General features: G+C 43.8%; 1 protein-coding gene across 2 annotated transcripts in view; it reads left to right on the top strand.

Annotated features, from left to right (window-relative positions):
• The window catches only part of fto (FTO alpha-ketoglutarate dependent dioxygenase), a 134,688-nt gene that overhangs the window by 92,139 nt on the left and 22,163 nt on the right, over nucleotides 1-20,386 (top strand). The gene's annotated exons all lie outside the window — the stretch shown is intronic.

The following is a 20,386-nucleotide window of genomic DNA, read 5'->3' as shown; positions in this document are numbered from 1 at the left end:
ATAAGGAAGGGGAATTCCAGAATAAGTCACGATATTAGTTGAAATTTAAAAAAAAGTATTTCCCTATTGTCTCCAAAAGGTGCTTTTTTTCCCCCTTCTAATCACGCTTAAGGATGATAGATTGGCGAATTAAGAGGCAGTCAGACCACTCGCCATGTTCATTACCGCACTCACTGATGTTTTGTCAATTGCGCGACTCGCTTTTGTCTTGTATGCTTTGGGCGATGCGTTGAGCAACACTACTGGGAATTGTCCGTAACCCTGTTTACATTGGAAATAGCCAGTAGGGAAAAAAGAGGAGGGGAAGGTTGTGGGGGGGGGGGGGGGGGGTTAACTACTACTATCCACTGATTAATTATGCGCATGCTTGATTGTGACGTGTTATCTGCTGCTATTAATGGCCAAGGATAATCACTCCGGATCGTAATTGCAGCCTCTTGACTTAGCGAGTTTCGTGTCCAACATCCATCTTAGAACTCGCCAAGGTGGATCACTTCATTTAAATCTGCAGGATTCTCCAAGTGTTTTTTTTTAAGTAATGTAATAATACGACAATATGTAACAATTGTGTTTGTAGAATATTGTGTGTGTGTGTGTGTGTCTATATGTAAATATAGACACATATAGTATAGACACATATAGTATAGACAAATATAGTGTGTGTCTATATGTAAAATTTGAAAAAAAATTAATTATCTAAAAATTGAATTTGAATTGCGTTTTTTTAAATTAATCTTGATATCGTTTAATAAGAGTTGGTTTCATTTTGGCTGGCCTTATTAGAACGCAATTGCTTTGCTGCACACAGTTTGATAAGAAAACCTCTATTTGTCTCACAATGGAACATTTCCCAATTTACAGCAGCAAAATTATGAAAGGGAGAAGTAGAAGAACAAAAGTACATATATACATACACACACATGACAACTTCATGACTTCTTAAAAGCGACATTCCACAATCATCCGTCCTTCCATCCATTTTCGAACCCGCTTATCCTCATGAGGGTCGCGGACCACAATCGTGAAAAGCATACATAAGGGCAGGGCTCCAGATGGTCTTCTTTTTGAATTTTATTTACAGTATTAGTCATATCAACAGTTACATTTCACTTCATGCTGAATTAATTTAATGACAATACCATCTCCATTTGTTGCCATGATGACCAATATCAAGGTGTATGATGATTGGCGAACAAGCTTGGACACCTTGCCTATTAGCATCTGTGCTAATGCTATTATTAACAGTGTACCGTACAACTTATTTGTCAGTCCACTCTTCAATAAATCCAGATTTACCACTGTCCAATTCTTATACAGTCTGCACCTGGAAGGGAGGGGAGTGGGGGGGGGGTTGCCCCGGAGCCACAACAGCTGTTTCTTACCTCTGCTTTCAGCGAGGGTAAGGGCGAAGAGATGCTTTCAACCCTGTCAGCCCCATGCACTTTATGCAAGTTTGAACAGAAAGCATCGATATTACCGCTCACTGCTGGAGGTTATGAAAAATAATTAGAGATCTGCGTGACGGGCAAAAAAAAAAAAAAAGAGTCTTTAGAAAGTTTTCATAGTTAACTTTTAATTCAGCCCCTAAATGAGTATCATTATTCTCACTCACGTGGTGGAGGGAATTTATATACGCAAGCTGTGTGTGTGTGTGTGTGTGTGTGTGTGTGTGTGTGTGTGTGGTGGGGGGAACGCATTAAAATATGAATGAGAAAATAGCAGTCGGCAACTCACTTTTAGGCATCGTTGAAACAAGTGACAAAGCCACCAAAATGCTGCTTTTGCGATGAAATGTGTTTCCGCAAATGGAAATGCTTGTTTCATGTCACTCCTGCCTATTAGAGGGGAGAATATAAGGAAGATAAATGGGGAGTTTATTTCTCATTTTTATCTCATTTTGCCACATTTCTTTCATTATAAACTCGAGACGCCTTGTTAGAAAGGGAAAATCAAATGAAATGGAGCCTGGCTTTTCTTCTCTCTTTTTTTCTTTTTTACCCTCTCCTTCACAGTTTGCCTAAAATGAAATATAATTAGAGGGAAAGGGGAAACTGTTAAAGGGGAATACCGAGTAATCACAGCCTTAAACGCCACTGTTTTTTTCCCCCTACCCCGTGTCACACCCAGCCAGACAGTATTAATCCTCCACACAATGTCCCACTGTTTTATTTATTAATAGGGCACGAGCACCACACATTACAAATGGTCTTGTAATTATTGTGTTGGGCGGAACTGAGAGAAATAATCAGGCCAAGACACCATTTTAGTTTTCCTGACACAAAATTGGGTGGACATGTCCATCATAACAGGCAGGACATGCAAAATTCTCAAGGACCTGTGTCCCAAATTGAAGACAAAGATGGCCGTCTAGGTTTGAAGAAGCTATTTTGGGTGAATTCCACAGCTCCTTCTTTGATGAACTCCTCCTCCAGAAGGTGGCTGATCACCACAATTTTAGATTTCTATTATAACAGACTGCAAGGAAAAGTCGGAATAACTTTTCCTGGAATTGAACTAGAAATTGGCATTTTGGTTTATAGAAATCATGGTGTGTGAATTCCAGGGCCTGTACCTTGACAAAGTCCATCCATCTTCTACTCGCTAATCATAAGTTCTCCCAAATAAACCCCGATGGGAACGAGATATCCGACACAGAGGCGTCATGCTAAATTGCCTATTTTTATGAAATAATTCTATACCATCTAACGTGTGCAAAACATAACATCAATGGTTCATGATCATTTTGATGCTTGCAAAAAGGGGCCCATTCATCTCTGCTTGATCTTTTAATGACTATGCTCCACTTCTCCCACACCTCCTTGGCAGTGACGTTCCCAATGCAAACCACAATGTTGACTGCATTTTGGCTTTTCTCCGTGACTGGAGCGGAAGTGGAAATAAGATGACGATTGACTCAGGTGCATGAAAAAGGGAGTGACATCTCAAAGAGAAGGCGTTCAAAAAAAAAAAAAACAACCCAAAAAAAATGTTAAAGGCTTGAAGAGAGGTCGTTTTACTGTAACTGCCCTTGATGTGGCTGTGTTTGGAGAGCACTGGCTAATAAACGTTTAGTTTTAACGGCACCGACGCCTTCGTCACAGCCTTAAAAAAAAAAGCCCCCCTTTCATTTGGGTCATTTATGGCTCTTCCTCAAGCCGTCTTCCAGTGGACCGCGGATCTTTGTCTTACTCGAACACTCCGGGCAGGCCGAAAAAAATTAAAAGGGTGAACTGAAAAAATAAATAAGCGATGCCGGTGTCTAACCTTGCCAAAGAAACCTGTGAACTTGTTCGGGCTGATGGGGCAGCAGCAGAAAAAGTGAATATGACATTTTCACCATTTAATCGAAAGCTCAGCCTTCTCTTGTCTTACTCCCCCCCTCACTTCTGTTGCCTCTGTGTTCCTCTTATACAGTAATTGTAAACACAGCAATTATGGATTGTGTGAGACTTAATTATAGCGTGTGCCGAGCCCTGAGGGTTCGACGAGGGGGGGGAAAGCTCTGGCGGAATGTAGCGGCTGATAAAAAAAAAAAAAAAAAACGCCAGCTCATCAGCGCGCCACCATCAATGACGCCAGTGAGCCCCAGTGAGTGCGGACCGCAGGGAGCCCTTCCCAAGCGCAACGTCCCCTCCCGCGGGCCCCCTCACAGCTAAAGAGCCAATTAGTATTAGGAGGGAATTAATCCGAATGGGACACAGCCACTCAAACAAGTTATCCCAAGGTGAGGGGGAATTAAAGCAAATGGCTTATTGGCTCCGGCTGCTGTTGTCGTTTACGTCGTTTGCCACCTTGGCTCGGATGTCTCATGAGACGAGCTCGGCCTGAGACGACACTTGTCTTTTTGCACGCTGGATGTGGATAAAATGTGAAGCCATGAAAGAACATTGACAGTACTCACAAGTTCATTCAAATGTTTGTCAAACCACGACAAGAGTCATGACGTCATATCTTCTCAAAATGAGCTGTACCATATTGAATTGAATCGTCTATCCCACTGAGTCGAACCTCATCAAATGGTGCCACTTTCAAATCAAGCCGTCCTCGAATCGCTTTGCAAGCCTCGTATCGAAAACCGAATTGAATCGTCTTTTGTAGAGATCCACATCCAACCCTAGAAACAACAGAAACACATTCAGGTGATGTCAAACTCAACCTATAATGAGTAGGCAGAATTTTCCAGCATCCGTCCATCCCGTTCCAAAGTCAGTTGGAGAGGTTTTAGACATTCAAGGCCCCAGCCCCGATGTCAAATGCAATCAGGGGAAGGAGTCCCATCGTGATCCATGCCCAGTTTGAGTATTGATTTTCAGGGAGTATGTCTCCATTAAAGTCCTGCCCGGGGCTGTGCGTGGGTCAGCGGGGGAAGTTGTGGGCTGCCGCGACCCCAGCTGCAGTTTACAATCGATTCTGCCAGACTGGGAAAGCCGAAAGTCCCCGGGAAGCGAGCGCGAGGCACACCCTCCAACCACCCCACCCCACCCCACCCGCACGCGATTAGGCTACATTAGCCCTCTGGTCAGAGCTGTTCCAGAGGTTGCAGTAAGTTAATTAGCACTTTCTTATGATATCAGCGATGACAGCCGGCATTGATTTACCGTTACTCTATATCAGCCTCAGAGACCCGAGCACCACGGCGGCGGATACTCGCAACCCGCCTCCCGCTAATCGAGTGCTAACCCGATCTGACTGCTAATATGCTAACTCGCCGTCAAAGCGCGCTGCGAGTCGCTGTTTGAAATCAATGAGGATTATGCAAAGCGCGCACGAGTACAGGATGTTTATTTGGTAGTTACCCACCACCCCCACTTTCAGCCCACTTTGTTTTTATAGCTTGTGACAGTCGCTGTGTTTTGACAAGTGGAGGTTGCCCTCTTACAATACCCATCCATAGGCTCTACATATACAAATTGCCTCTTTGCATACACCTCGTGAGGCTCCAGATAGAGGCTTCCACTTTGACATGCGGATGCGTCCTCTTTTTTTTTATGTCGATGACTGCTTTTCGTTGTCAGTGCGCCTTCTCCTCAGGAGAGAACACAAAGAGCCCAACGCTAATTTCTTATTTTGGCAATTAACGCATGATGGTGTCAAAAGCGGGATTGTCTTTGTCTCAGTCGCCTGCCGCACAGGCAACGTCTCTGCCGCATCTTTCTCTCTTCCGTAATCCCTTTGTTGTTTGCCTGCCATTTTCTTTTATGTCTCTCGCTCTGTTCTTGTCATCCTTCTTTTGCGGCCCCCACTGTCCTCCCTTTGTTCCGGTGGATCACTCGCACTCTTTGTTTCTCTCTCTCCCCCCCTCTCCCTCTCTCTTCTTAATAATGTTTGTTTTACGCAGCAGTTAAACGGCATTACATTTACTTTTTCCCGCCGTGCTTTTCATCGCCCCATCTTATGTGCTTGGGGGCCCGTGGTTATGGACGAAGCACCTTGTCTGTCAGTGACTTTGGCGAGAATTAATCACCTTTCAGGAAAGCGCTCTTGATGAGGATTTAGGAGATGCTTGTTAGAGATAGAGCCATCTGGGTGTCTGATCCATCAGTACACTGACAGGAGCCTCGGGCGGGACACCGGGTATTGAGGCTTGCTCTGGGCTCCTGGTCCACCCCCCCCCCCCACCCCTCCCCTAGGTGCTAATGGTCACAGGGAATTGAACTACTTTACAATGTTGCACGTTCTCTCGCTACTTGCACAGGTTTTTTTTCCTGATACTGCGGCTTCTTGCCACATTCCAAAAACATGATTGTCCACTTCATTGATCACTCTAAAATTTGCCATAGGTGTGGATTTGTGTGTGAGTGCCCTGCGCTTGACTGCCGACCTGTTCAAGTTGTACCAAGCCTCTTGTCCAAATAAGATGAGATATGCCCCAGTATACCCATAACCCTTAAGTCCTGTAGAAAATGAATGGAAAGCAGAAAGAAGGGCCATTTAGTAAAAATAAATGGTGTTACGAACGCAAAAGAAGCGCAAGAGCAATAATTATCCCATGTTATGCTTTAAAAATATCATAGCATACTTTCATACGTCATAACAACATACGCCTCTACTTAGTCCTAAATAACTTACTGGCGAACAAATAATTTCCTTGTTGATTATTTCCATCTGTCCATAACCACGGTTGCCTTTGTTTTCGTTTATTATTTTACTTTATGTTAACTGTTTGTGAAAGCGCTATATAAATCAGCATGTATTGTATTGTATTGTATTGTATTGTTGTCGTACAAACCCAAAAGCATGCAACAGGCAGTCACTGTCGTGCCTAAATGCCAAAGTGTTTCCACTTGTGGTTTGTATTAAAACATACGCGTCAGAATGTCTTCCAAATGACGTCTTTGGTCATGTTAGTGTTAAAAATCAACATTAAACTCGCCACTTTCATGTGTCTTTACATGCTAAGGAAGTCCCGGAACGCCTTTGTCGAATCCAAAGTGTATGTTATGGCTTTGTGACAAATCCCCGACATGACACGCTAATCAGATAAGCGCTTCAAGCCCCGAGGCTAGCGAGGCTAGCAATCGGACAAAGAACAGACTCTGGCGGGAGGAAAAGAAACATAATAAATATATGTAAAATGTTACAAATTATAAGTGCTCTGCCATCAAGACAGTTTACGTGATGTGCACTTTGTTTCTGAACCCGGTCGCACATTCCTCGGGTAATTTACAACACGCCTCCGAGCCGCTTGTTTAATTTTGCTTCTCCTTTTTTTTTTTTTTTTTTGATGGCATATCCGCATATTTTTCTTGTTGAGCAATGTTTAAGGTAGGGATCGACACAACGGTAATTGCAGGTTTTGACTGTGAGTTGGTCTCGAGTTAGCAGACGTCAGCGTTCCCTTTTTAGCCCAGGGAAAAGTGAGAATTAAAAAATATCAAGCAATGAGCAAAACTCGTGCTGCTTTCCCGCTTCTCTATTTCACTGGCGCTGAGGCAGTCATGTGGCTCCAAAAAAAAAAAAGTTTAATTAAAGTGCGAAAAAAAAAGTACAACAGGAAAACTGAATCCAAACAAGAATGTATAACTGGGACATATTTTTTTCCTTTTCGAATGAGGACACATCAGCATGTAATTGCAGCAGCATAACAAACACAAGCCAAAATTAGTCTCTCACAATAAACTGACAGGGGTATAAAAACAAGGCAGCGTACATGAATGTGAGATTATAATGAGGCATTGATTGTTTGTTCTCCCTTTCCATTTCGGCTCCCTCTCAAATTGAAGGCAGCCACTTGTAAACAATCCTACCTACTGTATGTCTTTGCTCTTCTCATTAGCTTGTTCTTTTTTATTTCCCACCCACACCCCCTCCTCACATGTCATCAGAATTAGATTGTCACTTCCTGCCCGTGGGAGCGTTTCCTGTTTTTCCTGACCATATTCTGGTCCTCGCTTACCCAACCGACGTTATGAAGGAGTGCTCCTCTGGGGATGTTTGTTTGCACGCTGCACCTTTAAAGAAAAGTGCCTTTTTGCGGCAAGACAGGAATGTTCCCTTGCTTGTTGTTTAACTCCCAGAGTGAAAAAGCCCAATTACCATGGGGTTGCAGTTCCAAGCCAGGAGAGTCTGGTGAGCGGTTCGTGGATTTTTTTTTCAGGCCCATAACTCCAAATTTGAGACCGATTGGGCAAATTTTCGAGGTCAAGTTTGACTTCCAGAATGTCTGCTTCGAACCAAAATGGTGACTTCATGGGTCTTTGTGGCGCGACTCATAGTGGACATTACCATCAAATTTCTTATTATTATGAAATAAGCTTTTGGTTGCTGAATTTTTGTCAAAGATTCAGAGGTGCTCCGTTGAGCCATTTTTGCAGGGTCAGGCCCACAGCTCTGACCAAATGACAATTTTCACCAGGACTCACATGATTTGGCGACTTTTCCTCATTCACTGCCACATGACAAGTACAATTGTTTTGTTGGGTTTTTTTTCAACAGAGATGGGTGGGGGGTGTCTGATGCTACTCCACTGTGAATTGGAAAAAGTCAGAATCTTTTTTATTGTGTGTGTGTGGTGAGACAGTCTCCTCTTTCCTATGGTCGTTCGGTGTACCGGTGTGTATATATAATCATTGATTTCAACATCCTGTGTCTTGAAAATGTCAAAATCCTCCTAAACTGGCTCGAGGTGAATGGGTTTAAGAATAAGAACAACAAATAAAGAAGAATGATGTTCGAGCCTGAATAATTGATATGGCAATGAAAATAATCTTTTCCGTGGTCAAAGTACGAATGGTTGTCTGGCTCAATATTTGTGATTGATTAGTGACTAATCCAAGGTGTGATATGCCTCTGTGGGATCGGCCCCAGCTTCCCTGAGGCTCAAAGCGATGCAGAAAAAAAAAAAAGGACAACGCTTTAGATCCAGGACACGATGGTGTGGGCTGAAATCACTTCTTTCATTTGTTGTATTTTTCGTTTTTTCTGTTCGTTCACATTCACAAATATAAGTCAACTTTTATCAATCTGTGGATGTTGACAATTACCCTGCTGGCCATTGAAGGGGACTCTTGATACTGTAAGGTCCTTGTACATACCTTCCACCCCACAGTATGTGTGGCCAATTAGACTTTGTGCTTATGAGGTGGCTATGTGCATTACTGTCAATTATGCCCACCTCGCTCATGTTGACCATGAAAGTGATGTGACATTCGTCAGCAATGGCAGCGGTGGTACAGGAAGTCTGTCGTGCACGGTTTCTCTGTGGGCGCCTGTAAATGCTGCCTGTCGGCTCACCCGCTTTTAGGAGAGCGAAACCACATTTTCTTGCCGCCATCCAATTAAATGAGAAGAAATGGCTTTTATTGAACATGCTTTTTCGCCATCTTACATTTTAGATCAGAGTGCAGGCCTCAGCCAGAGCTTAAAACATTTGTCACTTTTTTAAGAAATGTGCAAATGTTTAGTGTCTGGCAATCTTAAGATCCATGTTGTGCTTGCAATTGAACAACAAATTGTAGAATCGAATTTGAGTGCACGACACATGATAAGATGTGACTCTCATGCAATGTTAAAATCAATGTTTTAAAACAAATATCATTGCTTAAAATTTTCAATCTACATCAGATTTGACTAAAGACCGTTGACCCATAATATGGTTGATAGATAATATGTCAAAGTCAGCGCATTGACAAATTTGGTTATTTGTTGGCTCGGTTATGAAGTTCTGCCTGAAGGAATGAAAATGCAATTGCTGTTTTAACTGTCTTTCTTGGGGTTATATACTGTTGAATCCTTTGTTTGTCTGTAAAGGGGACCAAATAATCATTTCCTCCACTGTATACATGCCCGGTTGCTTCGCCGCCACTGAGTCAGCAAAGCTTTCATTTTGCGATGTACAGGGATTGCAAGCAACACTGTGTTCTTCTTTCCACGTTGATTTGCGCGCCACTCCGCCTCCCATTCAGCGCGGTGGCGTCTAATGGAGCCTCTGATATGAATAATGAGTCCATACACCGGTAATGTTCTGTGCCGAGTAACGGCTGCATCGCTTTCTGTCCTGTTTAACTCAGCTGGCGTAAGATTAATGGCGGCAGTGCGCAAAGACACTTCATTGCTCGGCAATGAAAATAAAGCCGCCCCGGGGCTGAAACGAAGAGCAATGGCGTCCCGGGCCTGAATGAGTGACGCGCCATGAAATAAGCAAAACTTAGCTGTTTACCCTAAGCCTGGCGCTAATTGATGCGTGGTGGAGTTTGTTATTTTCGAAGCTGCGATTAGGCCTCTCGCTGTACTCTGAGATCCTCCGCCAAGACTCTCCCTCAAATTACACTTGACACCGTGGAGAAACATCTAATAGAAGTGTGTAATGGGCTCTGATGACAAACTACACGCTTGGAAGACCATGTAATCTCCCCCGCAATTAATTAAAAGCGAGTGTGTGTGTGTGTGTGTGTGTGTGTGTGTGTGTGTGTGTGTGTGTGTGTGTGTGTGTGTGTGTGTGTGTGTGTGTGCTTCCCCGCAAACACCCACCCCACTCCCCTTAGCCCTTGCAAACAACCAAAGCAGATGCCAGAAAATGACGGAAATAACACCGCCTGTCAGTGGTAAAAAATGAAGGCCAACAAAGCAAGGTACTTAGAGCTGACAGCGGGAAGGCAGATGCGGGGTTACGCGTGTGTCACCGCTTCTCGGTATCCCGCTATGGGTCCTCGCGAGCGCAACATCTGTACCGCTGCCCCGCCTAATTAGCCACAGGAACCCAAACACTTGCTACGAACTGTCTCAAAAGTCCAAGGAGAAAATGAGTCCACCTAATATTCAAAGTGTGCGGAAACGGTACCTCAATTGTAAAGCATGTTGTGGCAAGCACGGATAACAGAGCTAATGTTAGCATCAATGGTCCGAATATGAGCAAGACTAATTGGTTACACAGCAACCGGCTGAAAGATGAGAAGAAATTTGGTTGGTCCAGACAATGTTGTTTTTAGCATGACCGCCTTCCTTTCTAGCAATAGCTTGAATACACCAACAAAGACTGTTGAAAGTAGAAGTCGAGTCAAAAATGTTCTTTACAATATGTTCTATGAGGTCATATTAGTCTTAGCACTATATTCTGATTAATATTGTGTTTGTGGAATATGAATTAAGCAGCAAAATCCACACGTTTTCAACCTATCTCAGCCGGCGGCCATTTTGCCACTTGCTCTCGATTGAAAATGACGTCACAGCGCCTAAGGGCTCAGTTTGCAAACGACACATGACCGAACTAAAAAATCAGGTGAGCCGTGATTTGTTGTTACCTTGGTCGATAGTGAGAAAGTGTGATGATGATAATGCGACGAAAAGCGCTACATGTCTCTTTCCTGGCGAATCACTACAATCCGACTCAGTCGACAATGTGTTGACAATAGTAACAATATAAAACCAGAAAAAGAGCTTTGCTTGATCTTAAAATGAAGCAAATTGCCCTTCCCTTGTTGCTATATTTAAAGTCGAGAGCACCTTTTTGTTTTGTTTTTTTCCAGTGATTGACTTCTTTTTACACTCGCATGCCTGTTTAGTATCTTCAAAAGATGAAGTGTAACAAGTGTTTGTATGTGTTGACTTATCCATCAAGTTAAAAAATAAACACAACCCTTTAAAAACTGCATTTAGCAATTATTAAGGTTTTATGATGGCAACTGTTTGACAGAACTGATGGTCTGCATTTTTTCTGGTGAGGTTGATTTAAGATTGATTGCATTCGTGATGAGAGATTCCAGTGGTTAACAGTTTCTAATACTGTAGTTTGTTATAGATTACACTCTTTAGCCATCGAAGCTGCTTATGTTCTACCCCAGTATCGATCGGAAGACAGACAGAGAGACAATTAAGTCCATGATGGACTTTGGTAATTACTTTTCACGACTTACATTTTGTGCACCGATGAAAAATTTGACACGGTATTTTGGGGCCGGCTGTCCGCCATTGATTTGAATAAAGGCATTTATACATTGTCTAATGAGTTTTACACTTGGCTGAGTGGCAAATAATCACTAGCTGCTTTCTGACCCAGAACTTCTTCACACCTCCTTTTCTTTCCTTCACTTTTTTTTTCCACCCGGTCTCTCTCGGCGCACACGCGAGAGCTAACGGAAATCAATTGCGCTGTGATTTGAAGACGCTTCTCACCGGTCCAATTGATTCCTTTGCCTGTTTTGCTTTAATATTTATTTTCGCTAAGCGTACGCTAAGTGTGCAGAATGAATCTAAAGGGAAAACCACGAGTGTTATCCTCCTCAAAATTGCCAATTAAGGCCCTAACCTGGTCCTTGAGCAGTGTATCGTATATACCTGCTTGCAGCAGACCAAAAATGATGGACTGAATATGTTTCCAGGGAATATTGCCCCGCCACCCCCACCCGACAAAGGACCAATCCATCTTGCTTAGAGAGGCAATTTAAGGTGCAGTATATAAACTAATATTTGTGTATAACCTCAGTCAGACAATACAAATGATGGGATGATTTTTCATCTCCTTATGCATACAGGGAAATATGAAAAATGGAGCTTTAGGAATATTTGCGAGGTCTGCGAGGCGGCTGGCTAGGCCGCCAAGTGCCCTGGGCCACGCTCCTCGCCTCCGACTGAAGAGTGATGAGAATATTATACCCATCTGTTTCCCTTCGCCCACCATCCCCGTTCGCAACCCTCCTTCATTCACCGCCACACTAATTCACAGAGAAAGGGCAGAAGAGAGGCGACATTTCATGGACGGGTCGCTTGACAACTGACGATTCTTTTATTTTTCCTTTTTTTTCCTTTTTTGTTTTGTTTTTTTTACCATCGCCACAATGTTCTCGCCTCAAACCGTCTGTCATCGTTGATGCTTTTAACTTGAGACACGAAAGCCTGCCACACACCGAGCAATGTGGCCGAAAGAGATTGAACTGTCGCAAAGTGTGAGGGAGCTAGAAACTGACCAAGAAAAAATGGATGTATAATGTTGACTGCATTGACTTGTTTGCAACTCCTGAACTGTCATTCAAGATAGCATTTAGCATTAGCCAAATTAATAACATAGCCACCGGTCACCAGATTGACTCGCGACGTTCACATTTTTTATCCTTCTGTCGGAAGATCCTCTCCTCTGCCCAAAGCAACCCCCGTGTAGTTGCATGGCAAACAAAAGCCAGCAAGACACAAGACACCGTTCTGAACCTAGCATTTTTTTTTTTTAATTGACCCTTTCATTGATATTACTACGGTATGCCAAATGGTCTGTAAAATATTGTAGGAGAAGAGCCACCAAAAATATACAGAAAATAATATGAAAAACTACAAAGTACAAATTTTAAAAAGGACATCCGCTAATTACAAATGAAAGACAATAGGGCACGCTATCACATCATGTCAAAGTCAGAAAAAAAGTCACGTGTATTTTAAAAAGGAATAGAGTTTGAAAAGTTAATATACCTCATAAGAGAAACTTGAAAGTTTGTTTCGAATAGAGTTCAAATAGAGGGATGTGGAAAAACACAAACAGGGCCAAGTGTCTTTGGAAAAACTGCTGAATCTTACAGTATACAGCCAACAACGTCAGTCCCCACTCCCTGCCTCCCCCCTGACAAGGAGCTGGTGACATTTAGCCCCGACGCTCCCATCGCCATCTCCCTGCAGATTTTTTTTTTTTTTTTTAGTTTGAGTTTATTGCATCGGAGCCTCTCGTGTTTTCTCTGCAAAACCTTTCTCTTTGCTCTCGATATTTCTGCATTATGTGCCTTGGCCCTCTGCCTCTCAATATGTCTTTTCTTCCCCCCCATCACCACCTCACACATTTTATTTCATTTTCTCCGCCACTGAGTTTTTTTTTTTTTTTTTTTTTTTGCATCTCGCATCCGTATTTGCTCCTCCCTTCGTTTGTCTATGATAAATCGGAGGTGTGAGCGGCGGGCGGCGAGCGGTCGCGAGGCATCCGTGGCGCGGCTGATGAGATAAGTGGTGCTCAGCTCTCTGGCCCGTATGGAGATTTATTGAGCCGGCCTAAGCGACATGCAAGCCATCACTCTCTCTTGGCCAAATAGACTCCACCGCCCGCATGTGTTTATTCTTATTGCAGAGGGGGGGCTGGAGGAGCCCCTGGAGGCCTTCGTCGCCTCGGAGGAAGCCCGCGGATCATCGCCTTCTATTAGATCACCTAAAACAAGCCTCAGCGTTGTGACACTGATGGTCCAATTTCTCTCCAGCTCTGTGGACCACATAGTCAGATGTAATAAGGTTATGGTGTATAGTGGCTCCTCACATGCATGTGTCATTGCTCTTGCTTGTTTTCAAGGCTCCTGCTGGAGCATTTCTTCATATTGACAGTACTGTGCAAAAGGCTACCGCTAGCATTGTAGCTCCAAGGACCTTTTTTTTTTCTCCACATATATGTTTGCCATCAACATATGACGGTCGATATGAATGTACCGGTAATGTTTTTTGGCGACACGGCAAAAGGTACACTTACTTGAGTATCCACCTGTTGCCATTCATCAACCAAAATAATGGCTTGGTGTTCAACTATACAGACCCAAATGAGTATACAGACCAAATAAGTACATTGAGAGGAAATCATCATTTGCCTTGAGATTTGTCCAATGTAAAATATTGTGTGCCGTGGCGCAATAAAGGTCAGGAAACACTGAGCTGAGTGGCCGGAATTCTAACTAGTAATTTTAAGTGTACTTCGTAAACCAACACAGTGCAGCCCATCCTCTTGCTATTGGACGTCGAGGCCATTATTATGATTACTATTATTATTAGTAGTAGTACAGTAGTAGTAGTAGTAGTATCGGAGTAGCTTTGCATTGTTGTTGGCTGTGCAGATTTTAACATCAAAACAATACCTCCCGCTCTTGGTGAATATCTGCTGCAGACAACACTACTTTCAGATGACCACATTAATATGTCCTTGCTTGTGTCCCAGAGCTTCAGGCCCGTCATCATACCCCCTCATAGATGACTGTCCTCCATCCCCGAAGTCGCCCCAAAACATCCACTCCATTCGCCCGTAAAGTTCTTCACAAATTGCTTTTAACCCTCCTCACCCTCGAGCCGGTGTCCGAATGCACACAAACTGGGAATCGCGGGGAGGGTGGAGAGTTTAGGGGTGTGTGTGTGGAGGTTAGTTCTGGAGCACTCAGGTTTTGTATTTAATCATAGCTGGCCGGATGAGGCGGCTTTTCTTTTTATGAAAGGTATTAGAGGAGCGCTTGTGTTTTCACTCAGCTTTACACTCTGCCCCTTCAGTCCTTTTCCTCACCTGACCTCTTTTGCCGTGGAATTTTATAAAGTCATCCCTCCACTCTCCATCTCCTATCTCTGAACGGGCTCACCTCCGTCCGGCAAGCATTGTCATTTTGCTGCCCGGCAGGTCCGATCGGATCGTGTTGTAGAAGCGGGATTTTCAGGCGTGAAGGAGCATCAAATGATCTTTTCCCCCATTGAACCTTGAGATAGGGGAAAGAGGGGTGGGTTAGTTCTTTTGCCATACATTGTCAAAACACACTTGGACGGCACACTTTTGACAGAATATGTGGCTGTGCTGCACTCTTCTGCGACTCCCTCCCGCTAGGGTTGATCCGTACTACTTCTGCTTAAGGGCCTCAATGCCTTTGATCTAGCTAAAGGAAAAGGGTGGAAGCATCGGGAGAGTTGGATGGTTACAAGGCCTTTCAACATGGAGGTTGCTCCCCATTCCGCTTCATGTTTGCACTCCCGGGAACTCCACCCATGCTTCACTTGCAATACAACCAGCAGACACGTTGGTCATTAAGTAGATTGACAGTGATGGTGCGGCCGGCAGAGCACAGCCGTTTGCCTCCTTTGAAATGCAAATCAGTTTCTAGAACTTGTGTGGCTAGTACAGAATTAACCAAAAAAAAAATATGCTACAAGTGAAGGTGATTGGACAACTGCGAGGATGGTGTGGAAATCACATCTTAGCAGGCTTGTTATTTCTTTCTTTCTTTCTGAGGATTTCCTGTCTTTGAGCTAGCGGCCAACGTTGACGGTTGACTACCCCTATGATGTCACAATTATGGAAATGACAAATACTACACGAAAGTATCGACTTCCCATTTGGTTGTTCCAATTTTGAGGTTCCACTGTACCTTTCTTTGTCCATTTCGAGGAACGTATTTCCCACATTTTTACCACGTTAGTGCACAAACTGCAAGAAGTCAAAATTAGCCTGGCCCCCTTTGTAATACCGCCAAGGGGCTCGAAGCAGTCATTATGAATTATCCTTAATTACAGCCATTTCCTAAACTAATAAAGCTGCTCAATCTTTACTGCAAAGGTTAGTTTAGCCCGCATGCATAAAAACCACAGAATGAGTGTGCACCTGTCTGGTTGTGCGTGTGCATACATGCATCTGTATGTGTGTGTGTGTGTGTGTGTGTGCAGGTAGATGTGCCCGCTCATGCATTCAAGCATACCTGCTGGTGATCTGTGAACGTAGAGCACAAGAGAGCTGGCTGGCAGCGCCCACAGTCCTATTAATTTGGTGTGGGCTCCCTATCAGCAGCCACAGATGCCTATAGACACTTAAATGAGTCTCCAGTGAGCAGTGGGCTGTCTCAAGCAGCCAGCTTGAGCCTAATGGGCTGGAAAGCCAGCGTATGTGACGGCAGGAGATGAGGGCCTTATTTACACAGGCAGACATTAGTGGAGGGACGCTGATTCACTGATTAACACGTCAGCTTCCTCACATCGTCACCACCCGACTCCTTTTCCGTTCCTTTCGTACGTCTTCAAATCCCTTTCCTCTGCTGTGGACCATTTAAAAAATCCATCCATTCATTTTCCTGACCACTAAAGGGGTCCCAGATGACAAGAGGTGGGGTACACCCCGGACTCATCACACTGCCAGTCGAGAGGCTCAATTTTTTCCAGTTCACTTCAGTTCCTCATGGTACGGTTCTGCACCGTTATTCCCTCTAGTAGACACTGCATCTCAATTTGCCACCTACTTTTTTTCTGATGGAATTAAATCGTCGAAGCATGCAGGGGAAGTGGTGAGGACACCTGCCCCACTGTCAGGAGATCTGGGTTTGCATGATTTTTCTCTCGGTACTCTGGTTTGCTGCCACAGTCAAAAATCATGCATGTTGGGTTAATTGAAGTCTCTAAATCATCCGAATTGGTGTCAATGCGAGTCTGAATGGTTTGTTTATCTGTATGTGGCCTGTGATTGACTGCCGATCCCTCACCAAAGTCACCTGCAAGAGAGTCCAGGTTACTTGAAACCCTAATGAAGAAAAGCAGTACAGAAAATGGATGGATGAAGAAAAACATAATTTCCGTTCATGGATACGATCATTCATAATAGGGACACACAAAGAATTAACTGCTGAGCCCACTTGAGTTCTGTTGTTAACTAAAAAAGCAGCACATAAACAGTCTCATGTGAACTCAACCTTAAGAAACCAAAATCATAGCTCTGATTTATGCAGCACATAGTCAGATATCCAAAAATGCTAAACAATGAATCGAACAAATGAAAACATCAATTGTGAGTCTTCAATTATATGGTGGACGAAACCAGAGTACCTGAGGAAAACCCAAATGCCACATGCAAACCTTTTATGGGAAAGGCCAGTTCGGAGAGAGAGATCATGAAAACTAGAACATCGAAGCGCTAGAAATTCAGACGTCCTGCTCTGATGAGACAATGCTAACCTGCTCCACTGTGCGCATTTGAATTCACAAAACCCAGATATCAACCTCCCTGTCTTGCCCTTCAAGCCAATGCATGTACCCTCAACAATAGATAGCCAGTTTCAAGCGCGCACCGAAATGAACGTACACAAACTTTCTTGGCCAAGCTGCTGCTCTTAGGAGAAAACATTTGTGAGTGATAGCCCCCGTGGAAAGATAATGCTTCTCATGCTGTGTTGAGTAAGTCACAGATGGAAGAGAGATGACTTTTTGAATGGTTAAGTGGGTAAACGCGGGATCGCGAGCTCATTCGGCTCGCCTTCAAATGCTCAAACCCTCACCTCCTCCTGACTGCTCCGCCACCACCTTGCTGTCGACTGGGATTGTTTATTGAAAAAAAAAATGGCACAGCAAGGCTCCGGTGATAAGAAATGTGCGGCTAATGCCGTGATTTGTGTCAGTCACGCCACACAATTTGTTACAATCGTGCTACTTATCGCAATATAATATGTTTATTCTGGTCAATTAAGTGGCGCAGGGGGAAGGTGACCGCGTTTCAAGGTGTCATATTTGAGATGGGACGGAGGCGATGGCCCGATCAAAGGAAATGGAACTAATCTAATTGTGCTGTCGCCACAGCTTCATCCGCCGCCATCTCGAGGTGATTGTATTTTGTGAGGAGAGAGCGAGCACAGAGGTACAGAGGTGATGTGGGCCAGACCCTCTTTCAATGTCCAGTGCTTGTGACCTTGGATTTTTATTTTATTTTTTCTAAATGAGAATATTCAAAGATTTTGTAACTAATTTTCCCAGAAGAGAGCTGCAAAAGAGTCATTGAACAGTGATATATTTTCTTACTTTTTCAGTTTCTGTTCATGCTACAGTGAAACCTCGAAATTCGAATGCCCCAACCAAACTTTCTGAAAACACGCCCTGCATGAGAGACATCAGCAAAAATGTCTTGTCAGCGCAGCAATTGCAGTTACCCTCCTTACAGTCCCCCCAAAAATATGCACATTAGGTGCAATTCACAAAATCTTGAGAAGTGCCATTAGTTCCAACTGCCTTGTCACTGAAATGGCACTTGAGGGAGCTTTTTGGTGGGGTTCTTCTCCAAAGATATACTTTTACAGTCCACGAGTGTGATTCTCAAAAATGGTATCGATTGCACCCACTGCGTTTTTCTGAAAATAACGCGGCCGGAGCCCAATGTGAGTTGCTTGGTATGGCTTTCAATATCTGTCAAAATTAGGCCCACAAAAAAGGAGCCAAAACTGGTGTTTTTTGCAAACTGTAGGAAGCAGCCATTTTCTTTTCAAACTTGCACAAGAGATTTTGTCAATGTGCTCCGAAAGTTGGGCCACATGTATGAGAGCTGGGTCACAATTCTGAAAGATTTGGATCTGTGTTTTTGTCAGCAAACCTTAATGACTCGCCGCAAAATAATTCAACTCCGTGATGTCAGACCTTGACGAAGCGTCTTCACAAGAAATGTCTTTGGCAATGTGAGCTCCTGTTCATCACTGCTTTAATTTGTAGTTATGTTGTTTTGGCTTTGAAATTCCCCACCATCCGCGGTCACCCAAGTTTCCCAATCCGGACAGCGATGAACCTAATTCAACTGTGGCTTCATCGGGGGCTTTTGTTGGCCCGCTTTGGCACGGACACTCTAGCATAGCGTGAGAGAACATAAAAGTGAGGCAGGCAGCACAGTCGGGGCGTGTAGCGAACCAGTGCTTCCATCGATCCGAGAAGGTTCATTAGGTAAGTGCTGACATCACAGATTGATGTCTCTTTCAAGCAGCGCCTGCCCAGCAGCTGACAAGGAAAATCAGCACTATTGAGTCCCTCAGTGGTCTTTCCGTGCGAGTGTGGATGCGAGTATGCATCTGTGCGCATATATTTGAGGAATGTCAGCGAGCACATGTGCTCCAATAAAGTGAACATGTGTGTAGCAGGATTTGGTGCTCCTGATGTGATTGTGCACCTTTGTGCTTCCCTTCATCGCCAGATTAAATAGGCTCGTCTTTGTGCAGAGGTGTTCGGCAGCGGTGTTCCTCGTTACACACTCAGCCATGCGGCTAAGGAGCCTGTCAAGCTGCTGCTGCTGTTGCTACTTTTCCACCATTGACCAAACCTACCATCTGTCGGTTCCTCATCACGATCAGAAAGTTTTAACCCATTATCCGCAGAATTATTCATATCATAGCCAGACTGCAACATTTGTTGAATAGATATCTTCTTGATCGAATTGGTAAGTGGCAAAACGCCGTGAGGTTAATGGTGTGTCTTACTAAATGCATAACTTGGTGATAAATTTGTTAAAGATTTGTATGTGACTGTCACACTGCAGATTCTGAGTCAATCTGCTGTATTTGGTGACACAAAGGAGTAGCCTATTGTTAAGTAAAACTATTCAGAAACACAATTTCTAAATAGTTTTAAATTATGAGAAAAGTCACATTTTAAAAACGGTCCTACTATCAAGGGATCATCATCAATATTGTTAAAATGGCCTAGTAAGATGGAAAGATGGATCGATGATGGGCTAGGGGCTGCTTGGATTTTGGCTAGATGGACAGATGGATGGATGGATGGATTTCTGGGCAGGTATGTGGACAGATACAGCAAAAGGATGTGTTCAGAAAGCAACCCGACCCAGTTTCTTGAGTTTGTTACATGCTGTAGTTTCACTCGTAAGTAAAATGAGCACAGTTTCAAAAGGATCCCACTTTCTCTGAGCAAAATCCAAAAGAAGTGTTTGGACTGTGCGGAACCAACGGCATTCAAACCCTCGCGGGCTGCCTCCACCACCGCGGGGCATATCCCCATTGGCTGCCTCTAGGAGATTAAAGAGAATAATTGCCAGCTGATTCGCTGTTGAATTTTTCATGGAAACGTTGTTGCGCAGGGGCCGTTTGTTTTATCAGCAGGCGTAGTGAGTTTGGCACGTTTAACTAAAATAGATGTACCTTCACTCTTACTTGTGTTTAGGTCAGCTAAAAAGTTTCTTCCATGTGCAATAGCGCTTGTCCTCATTTTGGTCTCAACTGACTACGTGAACGGTGGCGTACACGCTGGAATGCTCGCCAGTCAATCGCGGGGCAGATACGGACCATTCAAGTCTATGGACAATTTAGAGTCTTCAGTGACTTAGGTATTGGGTATGTGGGGAACCCCTCCCCCCCCCCAAAAAAAACATGCATGGGCAAACTACAAACTTCACACAGGAGGGCTTGAGTTGAGATTGCACCCGTGATCTTTT

This window comes from Hippocampus guttulatus, chromosome 3 (genome assembly GCF_054856545.1).
Source record: "Hippocampus guttulatus isolate MCC_2025c chromosome 3, RoL_Hgut_1.0, whole genome shotgun sequence".
NCBI lineage: Eukaryota > Metazoa > Chordata > Actinopteri > Syngnathiformes > Syngnathidae > Hippocampus > Hippocampus guttulatus.
This window is presented reverse-complemented; position numbering and strand designations above follow the sequence as displayed.